Source organism: Ranitomeya variabilis, chromosome 4, assembly GCF_051348905.1.
Source record: "Ranitomeya variabilis isolate aRanVar5 chromosome 4, aRanVar5.hap1, whole genome shotgun sequence".
Classification (NCBI taxonomy): domain Eukaryota; kingdom Metazoa; phylum Chordata; class Amphibia; order Anura; family Dendrobatidae; genus Ranitomeya; species Ranitomeya variabilis.
Window position 1 is genome coordinate 454,823,516 of NC_135235.1, and position 17,411 is coordinate 454,840,926.

The window sequence follows — 17,411 nt, forward strand, 5'->3', positions numbered from 1 at the left end:
ATCTTCTTGCGATGATGTCCTCTTCTTGTCTTCATGCTGCGGCTCCGGCGCAGGCATACTTTGTCTGTCCTTTTGAGGGCAGAGCAAAGTACTGCAGTGCGCAGGCACCAAGTCTCTCTGACCTTTCCCGGCGCCTGCGCCCTCAACAGGGCAGACAAAGTACACCTGCGCCGGATCCGCAGTGTGAATACAAGAACAGGACGTCATTGTAAGAAGATGGGAGGCCCCGGACCGGACCGCGACACCCAACGGACCCGGACCGCAGCGGGACTGCCCCAGGTGAGTGTAATCTAACCTCTTTTTTCTCATCTTTCAGGATACATCAGGGGCTTATCTACAGCATTCCAGAATGCTGTAGATAAGCCCCTGATGCTGGTGGGCTTAGCTCATCTTCGATTTTGGGGGTGACAGGTTCCCTTTAATGATATGCCCATGCCCCAGGGCAGCCTGTGGGGGGTCTTTATGTGATGGTCTGATTAGGTATTCATAATGCAGACTGCTGACAGGTCACTGATCCCTCACTAGTTTGCATAATGAATATCTGTACATGTTTTAAAAAAAACAAAAAAACCTTCTGCAGGCAGGTGCCCTGCAGCATAATCACATGTTTTCTGTTCCAATAATACATTTTATTCACAATATTCAGCTAGGGAAAAAAAATCAATTTGAAAATGGCGCTCACCGCATGCATGGTGGATTCTGACTGTGTTGTACAGCTGTCTCCAATCACTGCTGCTCAACTCCTTCAATACCCCTGTCAATTCCTGAAAGTGTCAATTAAGGCATGGATTGCAATGGCATCTGGTGGCCCACTGACTGGCCACATGGCTGCTGAATTAGCACTCCTGCGACTTACACTAATTTTTAAAGTCATCTTTTTTTACTATGCCATTACAGTATACAGAACAGTATGTAGAACAAGTGATTCAGCAAATATTAGTTCAAGCAGTCAAAAGAGATGGGTAGGAATAACTGCTCACATATCCAACCCAAGGGTGTGGTTTGGCAGATAATATGGAGACTGAGTGTCTCGTTTAGTGTCTGTGACTAGAGGTGTGAAGGCCTCCAGTGTGTTTGCTAAAGACACTGGCCTGAGTGGGCGGACTCGGAGGGCGATATGAACTGTTTATTTTCTGATTGTTTTCACTTTGTACCGGAGAAGGCTATCCTTTGTTTGCTTGTGTTAAAGCAGGTTTATGGAGTTTAAATAAACCTGACTGGATGTTTTTGTGAAAACTGTTTCCTGTGCCTACCTCAATGGCAGCTCAGTGAGTACAAATCTTTAAAATTGTGGGCAGCTATCCAGGAAAGTGCATAGTGGCTGTGGACAAACCATATATCCTGGGTAAAATCCGCCATCCAGCACGAGACATCTGGCAGCATGGAGGCGCTTGTGAAACATTTGGTCCAGGTGCAACAGCAGCACCAGCTCGCCAGTCAACAGCAGCAAATGGCACAACAGGAAACAAATAAGCTGTTGGCACAGCAGCTTTAACACCAGCAACAGGAGGAGCCAACGTGACAAATGGAACTCCTCGCAGAGGCGGTTCTTGGGAAGTCAGCGGTCTCTACTCCAGGTGATGACTCGTATGCCAGGAAGATGGTAAGAAGAACATTGCTAAAGATTTAAAGCATTCCTGACGGTTTTCAAGAGGGTGGCAGAGTAGGAGAAATTGCCTCTGGAGCAGTTGTCGGAGATTCTGGTGCCATATTTCACAGGTGAATAGCAGAAGGCCTATTGTGATCTGACCTTGCAGGATGCAAAGGAGTATGCTAAGTGAAAGACTGAGATCTTGGCAAGCTTAGGAGTAACTCTGACTGTCCGGGCACAGCGGGGGCACCACTGGGCCTATTGCAGTGACAAGCCTCCCTGGTCCCAAATCTTTGACCTCCTACACCTGGTCCAAAAATGGTTACAACCTGAAACTTCTTCCCCAGCACAGATGGTGGAGAGGGTCATCATGGACAGGTTCATACATTCCCTTCCAAGGCCGATGCAATCCTGGGTTGCCCAGGGAGAATGCCGATGAAATGGTGGGTCTGATCTGAGGGTTCGAAGCGGTCTAGAGTTCCTTGAATAAGCAAGGCAACTTAGCATCTCCATATTAGGGTTCCCAAAGGGGCACGGACACCCAAAAGATGGGCGCTAGAGCCACATGGGGGAGTGTAATTTGTTGGAGATGGCATACCCCAGGACACATAGCCACCCATTGCTCCATGACTACTGAGACAATGGACTGCAGTGTAGGACAGCGCTGCTCGTATTTTGCATATCCTACCTGCGATGCTGTCCCTCAACCAGGTAAGGGACCGCAGGTGCGCCCTGTAACCGTGAACGGAGTGCAAATGACTGGTCTGCTGGACTCCAGTAGTTTAGTAACCCTAGTGAAGGTCACCATACCCCATCGGCTGGTTCCTGGGAAGATGGTGGGCATCTGCTGTATCCATGGGGACGCTAAGACATACCCTGTGGCCCGAGTGGTCATAGTCAAAAACTGTGGTACCATGTCCCATGTGGTGGGCGTGGTCAAAGGCCTATTGCACCCTATTGTAATAAGGCAGTATCAGGACCCATCTCACTCAGTCTCTTCGTTCTGCCATCAGTCTGTTGACCCATCTCACCTTGATCACTCTGTAACTTGGTCAACTCTTTCTCTCTCTCCTGGTATTCAGAATCTCGCTATGCTCTGCTTTGGTCTCCTTTCTTCGCTAAGGGACACTCACGAACTGTGGCACTGCACACTGGACCTTAGGTCCATCTCCATCGCTCGCTGGGCCATAACTGACTTTCTAACAGGAAACTATCACCTTCTCTGGCACTAGCCCCTCCCACAGTGGGTTAGTCCCAAACACTTGACTCTATCTTACTCTACTCACTGTCTGTTGTTGGGAAGAACACAGCTTCCTCACAGTACATTTCTGAACACTACAATGCATCACAACACAATTCACATTACACATCACCCTCACAATAACGCATGACATGAAACATTACATTACCGCAATAACATTGATGTCTTGAAGGGGGAACAGGACAATATGTCAATCTCCATGGGCCACATAACACAGACTGGCCGTGGGTCTCCCAACTCAAGATTGACAACGTACAATGTTTCTATGGGCAATCATGCTCAAGTTGGAGACAACCAGTCCATGCATTAGCATTGCCAGTTCATGCAAATCAGTATAGACTCATACCAATTTGCATGGACATCTGCATGAGATATTAGAAGAAGGGGAGAAAACAACAAAGGAATAAAAAAAAAATCTCCTGGCCCTGAAGTATTGGCACATGTACAACTTCAATTAAGTCTAATGATGTTAATTAGAACATTTAAAAAGGGATGTGCTAAGCCCCTATTGTTAGGGGCAGAAACAACTCTGCTGGGTAAAACGCCATTCCATAGCACTCATGCTTTGCTATTTGTTGCCCTGTATATCTTTGCTCTTTTTTACCCTGCATGTTCTTCAGAAAAAGTTGTTGCAAATCTTGTATCATGTCATAGTAGGTGTACGCTGTCTTATCTGTTTGAGGGTATGAGCACATTATGTTTTGGGGTTTTTCAATTGAAAGTCATTTCAGGAAATGCATTTTATTTACTGAAGCATCTTCTTTTATCAATCTTTAGGTAATTTCCTGAGAGTTTTTCCAATGTTTTTGACCGCTATCATTTTTTTACCACTTCTTTAGCATTTTTGTGGTGTCATTTTTACTGGCATTTTCCGGTCATTTTTTAAAATTCTACTCAACAGGGAAGATACCTCTAGCGATTTTTGAGGGAAAAATGTGAGAAAAATGCTCAAATAGATACCTGGGCATATTCTCGTCGGTTTTTGTGCTCATTGACTTGTATTGTAAAATATTTAATGTCTTTAGAGAATGAAAACCACCTGAAGACTGGTCCGCTCACTTTTTTTAACCAATTATTAGTTTTGGTAACTTGGTGAGGTTAATACACGCTCAAAAGACTAAACAAATGAACAGCAAGTTGTTTTTATATCGCAGTGCATATGTTCATTCCTTTGAGCAAACTCACCTGAAAAAGATGCCATGTGCACAAACCCTTACTGTAAAGAGTGGGCCACTGCTGGAGTAAAGTCTGATTTCTACATTTTACTTTCTGTCATGTTGCATGCTTTCTACATTATTTCTCAACTGTAAAAGAATTGGTTTACTACCAAGTTGGTAACAGATTTGTCCTAATGGGACAACTCTTAACTTTCAGGGGCAATATACTTTACATCCTCTGCAGCAGTCCAAGAAATTATATATTTGTGTAGCCTGGGCGCAGTATAAAAAATTATATGCTGTTAGGTATTTGTGAAGCTAATCACTACTCACGGACTAGTTGTGAGGCAGAGTGGTTAAGAGGTCCAGGGTCAAAAGTCAGGAAGGTACATCAAATACAAAGTGATGAGACAAACTGATAGTCAGGGGTAAAGTCTATGGTCTGTTAACTAAGGTCAGAATGCGTCAAAGACAAAAGGGGTTATATATTGTAAATGGGTATTCAAAAGGCAAATCTAAGGGCCAGCAACAAAAGATCAGAATATCAGAATACAGAGCACATAATAAAGACACCACTAAGCTGAAACTACAATTGGCAATCATCTGACATTAACAGCCTGTTAAATAGCCTGGCAAGTATCCGGAAAGGAAAACACCTCTTGGAAACCCAAACTCTACACTGACAGCCCGACATGCCCCTGCTATCCATAGGGCAGCTTTGCTGTCACTCACTACATGACAGCTCAACATGCCCCTGCTATATATAGGGTGGCTGATCTGTCACTCATAGTGTTGCTAGGACACAGTGAGTGTAAGGGATCTTGACATTATTGCAGATTTTGTAGCTATAGCACATGTATTCCTGTAATTCTGCTACTGCAAAGTGTCAAGAGTTGTAGACGCTTCCGAGCTGCTGTTTGGTTGCGGTTTGGCACTTTACAGACAAGGGTTGTCCCATTCATAGTGTGCTGTAGGGTGTGGGGTGCAATATACTCACTTGTAGGCTGTAGGCCTCCACTGCGTCCAGGCTTCCATTTTCAGGAGCCGCCGTACACAATGCATGGGACACCAAGTTTTTTGTCAAGCTTATACTAAATAGTCCACGTTTGTCAGGTGGTCACAAGTGTGATAGGGCACAACAGTTTGCACATCCTTCCTCCTTAGTACAACTGTAGGAGTGGTGAAGATGATGTTTTACTCTTTGACACCCCAAGTGGTTAAACATATTTTACTTTAATGTAGGTTATCTGAAAATAAAACCCTCTGCAGCTGCAGTTTAGCCTAGATGGAGTTAACTAATGGCCTGCCCAGATTCAGGATGGGGAGCTGAGAGTTAATGCCTAATTCAGGAAATGTCAACTTCAGTTAGAGAAAGTGTGGTGAAGTGACAGCAGCGGTCACAGGCAATAAGCTGCTAGGAACAACATGAGCCTGTTTCTTGGGGCAGTGGATTGCCAAATAACCCTTCCTTGCAAATCCATCTGTCGGTCTGGGAGCCTCCAGATGGACATTGGGGCCCTTGGGCGCACTAATCCTGCACAGTTGCAGGAACCGATGGACTAAAACTCTCAGAAATGGGAGGTGATGGAATCCTGGTGCACTGCTTGTGGTGGAGAAGAATTCCTAGTGCTAGAGGAGTTAGCAAGAGGTATGCTCTACCCAGACAGAGAACTAGGGCTGAAGTTAAGTCCAGTTCTAGTAAAAGACTGTAACCCATTGGGTCCTATCCTATATGCCTGATTGTAATGACCGTGAGCTGTAGGCTTAAGTATGTTGCACCCTACACAGAGCAGAACGCCGGGACTGGGACACGTTTTGTATGTACAACACTCGTAAAGTGTCAAAGGGAGCAGAAGCAGCAGCTCGCCACGACTACCTCACCCAGTCACCTTACATTTGGCATAGTCAGGAGGATGCGAGCAGGATGAAGAAAGCCAGTGGCACCGATAGAAGAGTGACTGAGTTTACATGGCCCAAGATGGCTTCCAGAAGCATGAATTCTAAGATGGCAATGGCAGCAGTGAAGAGGAGAAGACGGATCACCTATCGTGGGAGTAGATGGCGCCTGAAAGCGAGGAAATATGGCCAGTCCTCAAGAGTGTAAGCCCAAAGAGGGATGTGCCCTGCAGTCAGGATCCAGCCAGAAATTGGAGGTGCGTTCCAGAGGAGGGCACGGTTCAACATGAAGCACAGCCCATCAGGTGGAAGATGGCAGCAACTGGAGGTGCAGCTGATTGTGGAGATGAGAAGATTAAGACATAACGTGGCGATCGGGTCGGAAGAGGCGGAGCCAGGCGCATAGGAAATGCACTGTCACGGAGTGACTTGTGCCATTTTGTCTTCAATACACGAGAAGTGAGGAACAGAGAGGTGAGCTCCAAGCATCGATGGTGCAAAGTGACTGAGGCTCATCCGGATCTTTTGACAGCTTGAAGGACGTGAGTGGGGAGGAGATGTAGGTAGAAGAGATTTCTAAAATCATCATCCCGGGGCCACAGTGAGGAGTCATCGGATGACTGTGCTGTCCAGGAACCATCTCCCTGCCGCAGATGGTGATTCGGTGGTCGAGTACATCACAGCTAGAGGTGGGTCTCCTGGTTCATAAATTAGGGTGCTCTGCTGGAGCTAGTTGCTGGAGTAAGAGAATCCCTCGTCTTAGACCACCAACATGGGAGCAACACCCCCAGAAGAGATCCCCATTCCTGCCTTGGCTAGGAAAGTACCTGTGGAGGAGGCGAGACCAAGAAAGAGGAGATAAGCAAGTCCCACTCTAACACCTCACTGACTGGCAGACCCCCTGACTACTAACTGAGGTGGGTGAACGAATGTCCACACAAGATTAACGACTTGTAGGCCTTTAGGAAGTGGAATTATCTTTATCTAAGGGCGTGGCTGGAGGTGTATAACAGTGCCCGATGGGAGGCAATAGAAACCGACCAGGCCAGAGGTCATATATTAAAATTCAACATCGATAAGGTGTTCAGATTCCTAGAAGAGGAGTGGACTGGGCACGAGGTCTATGTGAGCCATGATATGGTAAAGCAAAAGTATCTGCCCTTCCGACTTTACAGTCTGTATTCAGGAGAGATCATGGAGTTCATCAAGTGTGAGTGCCGAAGGGGCTGCTACAAGGCAGCCCTGGTATATCCTCATACCTATGAGGATGTGAGGAAGAGGGACCGAGAAGTCCTACGGTGGAGAACCCAGAGGGAGGTCCAGCAGAAGTGGGCCAAAGAAGCCCCTGAGGGGTTTGTGCAAACCCCAAAGACCAATGACCCCTGTGGTGAAAAGAAGATGACCTCTGAAGAATCTCTGACAGGGCCAGGAGAGACCCATCAGGATCCCTAGGAGGTCCGTGAATCATTAAACTGCTTGATCACGCAGCATCAACGGGCTTGCAGGAGGCGTGAGCTGAAGGGTTAGGTTCCATGAACCATGAAGCAGGGGCCAACCAAAGGAAGCATTGCCGCAGCAGGTCAGGTGACCCAAAATTTTCAAGTAACTAGTTACTGAGCCACTCAAGAGTTGGCTTTGGGAATGCCACGTCTGAAAGAGATGATCACGGACCCGTAAAGGACCCAGACAGCCATGGAAATGGAAGAGACCACCTTCCCCCACTGCATGAGCCGCCTTCATGGGGGAGAGGTGGGACGCCCAAAAAAATCCTGAAAGAGAGAGGTGGTTAGGACCAAAGGTGTTCTTGCATTAGGGCTACAATTTGCAAGGAGTCTTTCTCATCTTGTCTGAAGAATTGGATGACACATTTGAAAACAAATTCCTGTTGGGGTGAGCAACCCTTAGTTCAGTTATAAGACTATTTGTTTGGTTAGTGTGCATTTGGAAGAGATCCAAGGGACTGTTACAACACTTTTGAGGCCGGGAAGGCCTGTTAGAGCCGAGTCTGCTAAAGTTTATTTTTCCTCAGTTTTTGTTTATTTTTGTTGCACCTGTTGCACCTTTTTCTGCTGGAATTTTAGATGCTGATGCGACCATGAGGGTCTTATCTCTTTAATAACAGACACTGTGCATTTCCTGGACTGTGCCCTTGGACAAAAGGGGCTGCTGTTGAGATGGCCTAGGTGTTGAGTTGGCCTGTTAAAAATCTGGACATGGACACTTTTGCATCTGTAGTCTGAGGAGGACCGGTGCTGATAAAAGTTTTAAAAGTTGTGGACTAGGTCACTTCCTGTTCTGGGTACTTTACCTAAGAAGGGCTGGGTGTCCACTAAGAAGTAGAAGATGTTGGAATAAGTTTTCAGCCAAATGTTTTTACAATGTTTTATGATATATATGCACTAATGATATATATGCACTAACTCTTCTTTTAATGTCGAGGATGACCATTATTAAAGTGTGGCTGAATGTAGGAGTGGTGGAGATGAATTTCTACTCTTTGACAACCCAAGTGATGAAATGTATTTTATATTAATGTAGGTTATCTGAAAGTAAAATCCTCTGGGTTAACTGTAATGACCTGCACAGATTAGGGAGGGGGAGCTGAGGGTTATTGCCAAGTTCAGGAAGTGTCAAGTTCAGTTAGAGAAAGTATGGTGAAGTGACAGCAACGGTCACAGGCAATAGACTGCTTGGGACAGCGTAATCCTGTTACTCGGGACAGTGGATTGCCAAAGAACCCTTCCATGCAAATCTGTCTGCCTGGAAACCTCAAGAAGGACATCGGGGCCCTTGGACACACTAAGCCTGCGAAGTTGCAGGGAAATATGGACTCAACCTCTCACTGGCAGGAAGTGATGGAATCCAGGTACACTGTCTGTGGTGGAGAAGAATACCTAGTGCTAGAGGAGTTAGCAAAGAGGGATGCTCTACCCATACCGAGATCTAGGGCTGAAGTTAAGTCCGGTACTTGTGAGGAAGACTGTAACCCATTGGGCCCTATCCTATATGCCTGATTGTAATGACCGTAAGATGCCAAGTAAAAGTTTGACTGTTTTAATGAATTCTGTGTCCTCTGGATTGTGTGCTGAAAAGTTATTGGAAGATTAAAACCTGGAGCCAGTGGACAACAAGTAAATGTGATGCACTCCACACACAGCAGCATACCGTGACTGAGATACGTTTTGTCTGTAGGGTGCCAGAATGAGCAGAAGCAGCAGCTCGCTCACAACTACCTTGCTGAGGCACCCTTCACAACTCCCCTTCTGTCTTGGCAACCGATTGGTTCTAGACTACCCCCAAGACTACTGTCTACAACAGCCTCAGGGATTCGTTGTCCACTATGGCAGTGCACCTGGGACCAATCATCTGCACACCATGCAATTTCATATCCACGGACCTCATGATTTCAAAAGATCAGGCCCACTCTGAGGTACCTGGCACATGCTTTAGGCTCCAGATGCTGTTGGACTGTCCATCAGGGAACTCCATTTGGCCTCCCACTGCCTTGAACGTTTGGCCTATGTTGGCTCTAGCAACCCACCCCACCTGAGCTCCACTATACACTTCACTAGCTGACACTGAACTCCCTCTAACCAGGAAATGCCCCCCTTCTTATCAGTACTAGTGCCCACCCTCTGGGCTAATCCCAACCTTAACCATTCCCTATCTTAAATGCTAACCTATTATCCTTATGCTATCTTCTGTGCTGTCTTAAGCTTATCCTTATGCTTTATCCACATTATGCATTAACACCTTATACTGTACAGTACATCACCATAATACATTACATTAGACACACAGTACTTTCACATATAAAGCCACACGGTGGTATTCACATAGTGCATCTGCTGTCTTCAGGGGCAGGAACAGGGTAAGACAGTCCACATGCCTAAACTACTAGCAACAAATAATGAAATTCCCTTATATATATCACCCTGTGTGCCTCTATCCATATACATATATCACTATATTTATTGTCTTACGCCGGAGTCACACTTGCGAGTGTGATGCGAGTAACTAACGCGAGTCTCTCGCATCAATAACCGGCACTGCCGCCAGCACTCAGGACCGGAGTGTGCGGCTGCATAGAAATTCATGCAGCCGCACAATCCAGTCCCGAGTGCCGTCGGCAGTGTCGGGTATTGATATAAGAGACCTGCGTGAGTTTCTCGCATCACACTCGCAAGTGTGACCCCGGCCTTACACTGAAACAAGCTTTTGGCACTTGAGTTTCTACAAGAAAGCAATCAGCATCCCTGTATAATATCAAGCTCTGTATGGAGGCACAAGGACTCCTTGCAGCTTTAGGAGACTCCATAATATGTGGTTATCCGACTAGAAATGGTACTTTTCAGTGACAATACTATTATAATGCACGTCCAAAAAAACCTCTGTCTTAAATCACAGACCTAAAGAGAAACAGTACATTCTCTAAAGGTGCCCAATTACGGTTTTGCAGAACGCGCACAGTTCTTTACATAGGATTATACAAACTCTTACTTGAGGCCTAAGTATGGCATAAGAGCTAATATATAAAAATATCTCAGTATGTCTTTTTCTTCTTCTGAATCCAAAGAAAATCATGCACAAAGTGAATCACCTATGACTTCTGCTTAAGTAAAGCAGTGAGATGAGGAGCACAGTGGGGAAAGTCAGGACATGTTTGGTAGGTGCTAGTTCCTGGGGGTTGTTAAAAATCTACTTTGCCTTGGTAAGCAGATACAGGGCAGTAAATTGAAACATTGCCCCCATTACAGTGGAGAAAAAAACAGAAATTGCCAATTATACAGATGGTACATGACTTCTGAGCAAAACTCAAATTCCTTTGTACGTATAGATAGTGCATAAAAAGTCTTCCATATGTGGGTTTGATCATTTTGTGACCTTCCATAAAATTGGAGACAAGTTCTAGGAATTGAATTACATGAACATGGGCATACTGAGGGGAAATGATAAATCATGGCTCTCAAATCTATCTCAAACATACATGGTAGCTTCCATTGGGTAAAAAATAAAATAATGTGTATGATGTCTGTTGCAAATATTCTACAAAGTCATTCATCTTCTTCCTATATTATATGATGACTGGTATCAGCTATGTATTACCTGCACAGTGTTGCCTGAATTATCCTTAAAGTGAGGTAACAATGTCAACATGGCAAAGAAATTGCATGGAGAATTGAAAAGGACAAGATGTAACTGCTAATGAAAGCCAGAGAAAGATTCAGCAGGACAGTAACTTGTACAGATCCAAATGTTAGCAGATAAAAGGGATTGAGGCTAGGAAGTCTATTAGAAGGTCACTGATGAGACCCCCCTTAGAGTATTGTGTTCTACTACAATCTTCCACAAACCACACTAATACTCATACATGGGTCTCCAGAATATAAGGTATTGTCCATTAGAAATTATCCATATCTCTCAGATGGTTTATGCCTACTACAGCATGGGTAGGGGACTTTAAGACATGTTCAAACAACCTGGTTTGCCCTAGGAATAATTTAGCCCTGTGAAGTAAATTAACTTTGTTCAACTATGCCAATCATTAGGCTCACTCTCTCCTCACCCCTTCAATGCCTACTCCTTGACTTTGGTGGCTGCACTGTTCCTCCAGGCACTGAAGTATTGCGTCTGCGCCATTCCCATCTCTGCACATCTGTGATACTCTCTCTACTGTGGACAATGTCAGAACGGTGAAACTATCGATCAGGGGCGAAGAGGAGGTAAGGTTTCATAATGAGAGCTGGAAAACTGTGACCAACATTGAGACAATTGCCATATCATTTGCATAATCAATACTGGTTCATTTTCTCTACAATTCTGAGTCTATCTGCTGCAATTCAGATATGTTTGATCATTTCTTAGGGTACATTCACATAAACATATTTTCAGTCTGACTGTTGTCTGCGTAAAAACTGACCTGCTTCTCAAAAACAAGAATTCAACATTGTCTAACCTTTGACTCTGCAAAACCTCTTGCTGTCGCTCTGGTTCATTCACGTCTGGAGACTCTGCAACTCTCTACTAATTTTTCCAGTCTTACTTATCTCTCCTCTCTCCAATGTATTCTGAATGCAGCAGACAGGGTCATATTAACAGTGGCATGTAAAGGTTTGGCCTCCTTGGTCAAAAGTACTGTTATTCTGAACAGTTAAGCAAGTTGAAAATGAAATGACCTCTGAAAGGGCTAAAGTTTAAGATGACACATTTCCTTTGTATTTTAAGCAAATAATAAATATTGGAAACTTTACATTTTAAAAATAACAAAAAGGAAAATGGGCCGATGCAAGTGTTTGGACACCCTGCATGGTTAGTACCTAGAAGCATTCCCTTTTGCAAGTATCACAGCTTGTAAATGCTTTTTGTAGCCAGCCAAGAGTCTTTCACTTCTTGCTTGAGGGTTTTTCATCCTTTCTTCCTTGGAAAATTCTTCCAGTTCTGTGAGATTCCTGGGTCGTCTTACATGTGTAGAGACCGCAGGTAAAGAAGGATGCAGGGACAAATGGGAGCCAGAAAGCAAACAGCGTTTTTAACTTTTCTTTTAACTCCCAACCCAAAAATATAACAACAGTTTTCCACGCAGGGAACTTGAGTACAAGTATACAATATCACAGTAAATCCTAACTACTATATAGGAGGCCTGAACTATACCCGAAGAACGCGGCCGCGCCTCACTAATACCTCTCCTACTAAGGTAAAGTCAACAACGTTCACTTATCAGTGCTGTCTCAGCGATGTAGTCCCGGTGGTGAGGCTCCGTCAGCGACGTAGTCCTAGTGGTGAGGGAAGGCGGTGTCCTCCGACGTCGAACCCAGGTGTAGATTCGAGTCCAGAATGTCTTTTGCGGTGCTGCGTTACCTCCCGCAGGCGGACGTTGATCCGAGATAACCGTTTCCACGTCCAGAGAGGAGTCTTTTTGAGGAGAATTAGCAGAATTATCAGTATCAGTCACAGCTAAGAAAAACCCAGGAGGATCCGGAGCACTCTGTGGCAAGATGCTCCCGGGGAGCGCGGTAATACTGTCCCCGAGCTGATCAGCACTACCCCTCTGCCTGGGGGGTCGCTGACGACGAATGCGCCTCTTTTTGGGGGCTCTGGTAATTGCCCGCAGTGTCTGTTGTACGTTTTCCCCCTGCTTCCAGCAAGTCTCACTGCGGCCTGCACACACACGACAACTGCGCTGCAGTTTCCTCTCCTCAGAGTTTTCCCGCGCTTCTCTGTCCCTGCTTTCGCGCGTTTTTCTTTTTATCCTCTTCTCTCCCTGCGTCACTCTGCCTCCTGTCACATGAGCCTGGCTTCCCATGCGCCCCTCAAATCCGTCCCCTGGAACCCCGACTCCCGGCAACAATGGTTCCACCCGTCTGCACAGCTCACCAGGTCCCTGTCCCCTACATTCCCCCACCCTGTATGCTCGCCAGTCCCCGGGCGAGGCCTTCGCACTGACAGGTCGCCCATCTGACGGGTTGTTCCACACTTGGGTCTGTCTAGTGTGTAAGTCAGGACTGTAGCGAGTTGGAGGTCTACCGGCAGTAGAACGTTCAGAACGTCGTGGCTCGGGTCCCTGTGTAGGGGGTGTTGGGGGAATGTCGTCAGCGGAAGGGTGACTGGTCAGGGGTAGTGTAGTAGTCGAGATAGGGGGAGTATTTTGACGCCGTTCTTCTTCTTCATCATCTTCTTCATCCCACCAATGGTTGTTGGGGGACTCAGTCGTAGGTGGCTCTTCCCTGATTGCGGATTCCGGGGTGTCCGAGTCAACAGAGCGACACAACCGGAGCATGTTGCGATGAAGAATGCGAGTACCTGTACTTCCGTGGGCCTCAGACTGCACTTCATATACAGGTCCATGCGGGTCTATACGGCGAAGCACCCGATAGGGTGTTTTTTCCCAACGATGGTCTAACTTGTTTTGCGGTCTTTGCTCTCGAACGAGTACTCGATCACCTGGCCGGAACTCTGGGGGTTTTGCTGTAGGGGTGCTCCGATGCTCCACTTCCCGAATTCGAGTGTGTACCAGTCGGTGTAAGGTCTGCAGCCGATGCCGATGATCACGCACCCACGAAGCCATCCCTGTTCGGGGGCCTTCTTCCTCCGAAGACAGTTCCAGATCTGTCATGCCTTTTCCTGGGCGCCCAAAGACCACTTCATACGGGGTGCGTCCTGTGACTTGATGAACTCTATTGTTGTAGACCCACACTAGGTCAGACACATACTCCGGCCAGCGGGCCTTCTGATCTTGTTCTAGCGCACGCAGCATTTGAAGCAAAGTCCGGTTAAACCGCTCACAAGCCCCGTTTCCCTGGGGGTGATACGGTGTGGTGCGTGACTTATCAATGCCGTAGAGGCGATGCAGCTCTTCCATGACTTTGCCCAAGAAACAGGCGCCTTGATCCGAATGTATTCGCCTCGGACAGCCGTAAACTTGAATAAAGTTCTTACAGATAGCGCTCGCCGCCGACTCAGCCGTCTGATCACGGGTAGGGGTGACTACCGCGAATTTTGAAAAATGATCTACCATAACGAGGCAGTGTTCGTAGCCTTGATGCGCTGCTCCAATGGTAATGTAGTCTATCAATAATACTTCAAAAGGGGCAGACGTCATGATGCTCTGCACAGGCGCCCTTTCCTCCGGTGACTTGGTTAGCTCACATTGTCGACATTGTCTACAGGCAGTTTGTACTTCCGCAAGCAGCCGAGGATGATAGAACCGAGTTTGCAGCCACTTAAACGTCCTCTTCACTCCGAAGTGTGCCCCGGACTCATGAGCTTCTTTAGCAACTGCGGCCACCACGGGCCCTGGTAAGACCATCTGCCAGGTCGGCTCGGAATCTGCCTGAGCCATGGTTAAGTGGCATAAGAGCCCGTCCTGAAGAGTTAGGCGCTCCCACTGCCGCAGAAGAAGGTTCAGGTCTGACGGGAGAGTTTGTCCAGGGGTTCTCACGGGCAATAGACCATTCGTTATCCACCGTCGCAATGGAGCTAGTTCCTGGTCTTCCTGTTGCAGCCGTATCCATTCGTCCCGACTCTGAACCAACAGTCCTGTAGCCGTTCCGTTCCCGGTCTGTTCCCGGCTCACAGCCGTCCGAGCAGCGCCCCCGATGGCGTAGGGGATTTCTTCTCCCTCCAGCTCCTCATCTCGGTTAGTTCTTGGGGGGTTCTTCCGCAGACGAGATAACGCGTCAGCATGAATATTCTCCGCTCCTCGCTTGTAGAGGATACGGTATCTGTACTTGGCCATCCGGGCTACCCAGCGCTGTTCCAGGGCACCCAGTTTCGCATTTTCCAGATGTGCCAATGGGTTGTTATCCGTGCGTATCAGCACCTCGGAACCGGCCAGGTACTCAGCAAACCGCTCCGTCATAGCCCACACCACGGCCAACAGCTCCACCTTGAAAGAACTATAATTGTCCGGGTTCAACTCAGAGTCATGAAGAGACCGACTCGCATAGGCGATCACTCTCTCCCGCCCATCCTGAACCTGAGACAACACAGCCCCCAATCCCTGAGAGCTGCCGTCGGTGTGTAGGATGAACGGTTGCGAAAAGTCCGCATAAGCCAACACCGGCGGCTCCATGAGAGCTGTCTTCAAGTCCCGGAACGCTGCTTCTTGTGGCTCCTGCCATTGTATCTTCTTTCCCCGTTCCTTGGGGGAGCTTCCTTTCAGCAGGACTTGTAGATTGTGAGAACGGCGAGCAAAGTTCTTCACGAAGCGCCGGTAGTACCCAGCGAGGCCCAAGAACGCCCGTACATCCTTGGCGGTCTCCGGTGTGGGCCACTCCTGGATTGCGGCAATCTTCTCCTGCGATGGCCGGACTCCTTCGGCGGACACCACATGCCCCAGGTACTCGATCTGTTCCCGGAACAAGTGACACTTCTGGGGCTTCACCTTAAGCCCGTATTTCAGCAACCGGTCTAGTACTTGCTCCAGTCGGCACAGATGTTCCTCGAATGTTGGAGCATAGATGATGATGTCATCCAGATAAATGAGAGTGGCCTCGAAGTTCAAATCCCCCAGACACCGCTCCATTAATCGTTGGAAGGTGCCTGGAGCGTTGGCCAGCCCAAACGGCATTCGATTGAACTCGAATAGTCCCATGGGAAGGATAAACGCTGTCTTGGGACGATCTGCTTCTGTCATCGGGACCTGCCAGTATCCGCTGGCTAGGTCTAAGGTGGAAAAATATTTGGCCCGACCCAGCACGGAGAGAGACTCCTCGATACGGGGAAGTGGATAAGAGTCTCGGACGGTGCATGCATTTAGCTTACGATAGTCCACACAGAACCGGAGCGTGCCGTCCTTTTTCCGCACCAGCACGATCGGGGCAGCCCACGGGCTCTGACTCTCGAGGATCACTCCCTTTTGTAGCATCTGGCCTAACAACGTCTTTACTTCCTGGTACATCTGCGGGGGAATCTGTCTGTACCGCTCCCTGATGGGCACTGTATCTCCGGTCGGAATTCCATGTTCGATGGCCGTGGTACAGCCAAAATCATCTTCATGTTGTGCGAACACTTTAGCATAATGTCCAAGGAGTCGCTGCACTTGTGAGATCTGTGATGGATCCAGGCCCGACAATTCCGTCCGCATGTGCTCCAGAATAGTTTGACCCTTTCGAAACGCTATTGGCTCAGGATCCTGCGTAGACCGGACACTGACCATCCAGGGATCAGGGGAATCCACCGTTACCTGCAAAGTATCTGGAGGGGGCATCACTTCTAAAGGTCGTAACACTTTGGCCATCTCACTTCGGACCCGTAGCACGACATCGTGTTCGTCCACATTCACACATCGCACTGGTACGGCTCCATTTTTAACAGTAGCCAGAGATCGGGCCACCAGCAGTCCTGTGGGCAAAGGGGATGTAAAGGTGGGCTCAATCTGTACTTGTACTCCTTCTAGAGGGATGCGGGCTCGTATGGGCAGGGATATAACAGTCTGTCCTGGGGGGAACGTCACCTTAGCTGTCGGGGAAATAATCACTCTCCCTAGTATGTCTCCCTCTTGACAGGTCTCTTGTACCCGGACTTCTCTCACTAACTGTCTGAACACGGAGCCCTGAGGTGTACTGGTCCCCCACTGATTGAGTGTCTCTTGCGTAGTCTCCCCTAACAGAAAACTGCCAAAATCTTTCAATACGTTCATCCCCAAGGTCACGGTATGTTGTGGGCTGGGATCTCCCCGAGTTAACACAACCCCCCGGCGGCCCAGGTCCTTCCCACATAAAGATATTTGCATCCAGGTGACCCCTTCCACTGGGATGGGCAGCTGATTGGCGGCCTGTAACCGAATTACGGGACCCCATTGGGGTCTGACTGTCAAAGGAAAGTGTTTTCTAAAATAAGCCTCGGGCATAGTCGTGACTTGGGACCCGGTGTCCACCAGACAACGGACAGCCCGCCCTTCAAACTCTGCCCAAACCAGGGGGCAGCTGGCAACCAAATTTCCGGGACTTTCACCACCCATCCGCGGGGACTCTGGCTCCGAGCGTCGTCCCCTTAGCTCGGAGCC